Here is a 4,037-nt window from a genome sequence, read left to right as displayed (position 1 = left end):
TTCTGACTCCTGTGTTCTTTCATTTTCCATCCATCCCTTTTTCTATAACGTATATCATCATTACGGGCACGGTTGAACTGATTTTTGGACTGGACTAGCTTGTCCTTCCTATTGCAGGTCACAGACAGAAAAAAAACAAGCTTTTATATTCACATGTATGAACAATTTAGAGTCTTTAACTCATTCCCTCCAAGCCATTTTCACTGAAGCTACTCCTTCGCTCCCGGCTGTTTTACTTGATTTTGACTGATTTTGCAAGGCCCACAGAATATTGTGTTCTATTGCTATAAAAACATAGCACCTACCAAAAGAAAGATTAGAGTCTGTTCTCGCATCAGGAAAAAAAAAAGTATATTTGTGTCTGTTTCCAATTTGCAGCAATTGTTATTCACAAACCTGTTAAAAACACTGGCAAAAAGAGCTTATTGCAACATGGCCCTGGCTGATCTCTTATATTCTGCTGCAAAATGTTGGCCATTTTTTTGTAATAATTACCATTGCTTTAAGCCACCTCTTCATTCAGAAGCTCTGTCAAAGGCTTCTGTATGCTTGTGCATTTAAAAACCAAAAAAAAAAACGTGTAAATACATTTTTGGGAGTGAATGACAATGTATTAAAAAACGTGTTTACACGTCTGTGGGTTTGAATGAGTTAACCTAAGAGCCATCACATAAAGAGCAATGTGACTCTTAATCAGCTTTTTAAGGCTACACATACAAGAGTGGTTCTTAACTCGGGTTCAATCGAACCGCAGGGATTTGGTGACTCAGTGTCAGGGGTCACACAATCGACTCCAAATGATTCGTGAAGACACGCCCCTCGTGACCATCATTTTCTACAGGTGATCACGCTACATTGCTTTGCCTAACGGTGCTGCAGAAAATTTTGGTTCGCTCAGTAGTCCACTTGTGAATGTCGTGATGGTACATCGTGTGATTTCTTTATAATTACATCGAACGAAGAAAAAGAAAGTCGAACAAATATATGCAATATGAATTCACATGTATAATGGAACATGGGTGTTCCACAGGGTTCAATTCTGGGGCCTCGAATGTTTTCATTGTATCGACTTCCCCTGGGTTCCAACTTCACAAAATAGAATAACCCTCCCGACAGGTAAAAGGCCTCATCTTCCTTCCGTTGGGGATCTCACTTGAAGAGGTTGGGAGGAGGACGCGACGTTAGCATGAGGACCGGATCAGCCTCCAGCTTCGTTAAACAGCATTGATCGCCGCGGTGACATTTGCCAGTACATGTCGTCTATACTGTCACTGCCATCACTCTCAACAGTGCAGCACAGCCAGGTGATTGATTGCAACTGTTATTGGGAAACTGCGAACAATATGCGCGTTGGATAGGACAGAAACGCGTAATGGCTAATTCCCATTTAGTTCATACTCATGCATGATGAGCAGCAAGGTGGACTAGTGGTTGTTAAACCATGCAGTTGTAAAGTTCCAGGTTCAAATCTGGACTACGGCCTTCCTCTGTTAGGATTATTGCCTCCCCAAAATAACACAAATAGATCGCAGGTATTCGCGCTGATACAAGCACACACACACGAGCACACACACATTGACATGTCAGTCTCCTGGACAATCGATTACAGTTGACAGATAGCAAATACCCCCAGAGTCTTAATTAGAGCTCCCTGTGTGTGTATGCACACGCACGTTCTAATTTCTAGCTGCAGCTTCATAATTTATCCTAATCCAATCAGAAGTGGAAAATGGTCAACTAGTGAATCTGTCATGTTGCTGGGCTCTCAGTGTGTTTTCCTTGTCTCACAGTGCCTGATTAATGAGAGGGGCGTGTCCCCTGCACCACACCTGCAGTGCATCACCTATTAGGCCTTCATAAGGACTGGGACTCTTTGCAGCCACTGTCGGGTCGTTGCTCCGTCTGCTCACAGCCATCGTCTAGTGTTTCTACTGTTTTTCGCCTTCGCTAATTATTATAGTCCAAGATTCTCGATTTTCATCTACCTAAGTTTTGCTACGTCTCTTTTTGTTCCCACTTTTATGTGGCGTGTTTCATAGCTATAGTAAGTTGTTGCTTTCTTGTGTTTGCGGTTTGTAGCCTTCGGGTCTTTTTATGTTGTGTTAATTTCCCTCCTTGCAATTTGCAAGCACCTTTTTGTTAACCTTTTTCCTGGCTGTGTCCAGCGCTTTATGTTCATATTCACGTGTTTTGGTGAATAAAACCTCTCGCTTACTCCTCTGTGTTCTGGGATCCACTCTCCGGTTGCACCGGAACTTTAACAGAATCAATAGAATCAGGATCTTAACAGTCTAAAAGGCGTTGAATTCAAATCTGGAACTTCTTTTGGATCAGAGGAAATATGTTGTAATGAAATTTGCCATCAAATGGAGAACTGATCTGATCACACAGATTAAACCGTTAAATTTGGAATTTCCGTGTTAAAATTGATTTTGCGGCCAAATGCGTTATTTGGATCACGTCCAGTTCAAGTCACTTCTCTTCAATAACTTGTATGTCAATGATGACTTATTTCTTCTTCCTGGCTCACCGTCCCAGATGTTGGACATCAAATGGACAGTGATGTCATTCCTTCATTTTACTCCTGTTCTGAGATTGTGAAGTTGACTGACACTGGAGCTTGCATTAAACAGATGTTTCATTGACAGCTAACGTTTTTGTTGACATTTTTGTTTTACCTCTGACCTACTGTCTCATGTCATCACTCACTGTAACTGTTTCTACTTATCTGCCTTTTCTGCTGCTTTGTTGCTCTCTGCTTCGGAGTGGCTTCCTATAGTTGAACTGCTAGACTGCGCTTCTCTCCCAGTTTCCATTCCTTTTTCTTGCTCTCTTGCATTTCTTCTGTCTCTCTCCCCCTCTATCTCCCTTTATGTCTCGCTCTGCCTCTCTCAGTTCAACCGATCGTGGAATAGGGCCACTAAGCAGCTCATTCAGAATGCTGCAGCTTGGGTTCTGATCAGAACACATTATTCCCGTACCAACGACTGTACTGGCTAAAATTCGGGTACTAGTCTATAAATCACTGATTCTCTTGGATCCTGTATACATAAAAAAAATAAAATTCTCATTGAATACAAACCAGTAAGTTTTAAATGTTGTCAATATGGTCTTTTAGTAATTTTAATAAGCTTTTTTTTTTTTTTCTTTCTCTGTCTTCAGTTGTTTGTTACTGCCTTTATATGCTGTATTTTTCGTCGTGTGAGTCACACTGAGGTGCCCAGTGTATGAAATGTGCTATATAAATAAAGTTGCCTTGCCTTTCCTAAGCCACCAGGATGTGATGATTACGCCTGCTTTAAGAAGCGAGAGGTATTAAGTGATCGGAGCCGCCTGCTGACTTCCTCTCCCGCTGACAAACTTCCTGGATTAAACCGAAATGGACGACACCTGAGTCCTGTGGCTGACTCATATACACACACGCGTACACACACTCTCTCCCTCTCTGAGTTAAAAAAAAAAAAAAAAGTACAGATTTTGATTATTTGCATTTTGTTCCCCTACGATCTGCAATTCTGGCAGTCCCCTGGAAGTGGACGTAGGCCTTAACATGCAGTTCCATGTGCACAAACAACCTAGGCCTTATTTTTATTTTGTATTTTTTTTCAAACAGCAGTCAGGGGAACTCCCTTGTGGTATGGGACTCTATGCATCAATGTTGCCTTTCGGTAGCAGGAAAGCGTGAGTGGGGGTTGGCCTAAATGTCAAAGGTAAAAGGTGCTGAAGAAAAGGAAGTGGAAACACTCAGTAAACCCACTCACGATGGCTCATCACAGAAGGGGAAATCCCACATATCTCATCATATTGGACTACCACATTGCTCAAAATGCATTGTTTTTGTTTTTAATTTTTATTTACTCAACCCCCCACCCCCAATATTTTAATTGACATTGTCATACATTTTGCTATGTTTGGCACAACCCAGTTACATATACTCAGGCACTTGAAAAATATTGATGAAAAAATATTTTATAAAGAATATATTTGAATACTGATTTAATCATAGTATATGCTAATTACGGTCATAAAATTGCAGT

The sequence above is a fragment of the Festucalex cinctus genome, chromosome 7 (assembly GCF_051991245.1).
Source record: "Festucalex cinctus isolate MCC-2025b chromosome 7, RoL_Fcin_1.0, whole genome shotgun sequence".
Lineage (NCBI taxonomy): Eukaryota > Metazoa > Chordata > Actinopteri > Syngnathiformes > Syngnathidae > Festucalex > Festucalex cinctus.
Note: the sequence above shows the minus strand (reverse complement) of the source record.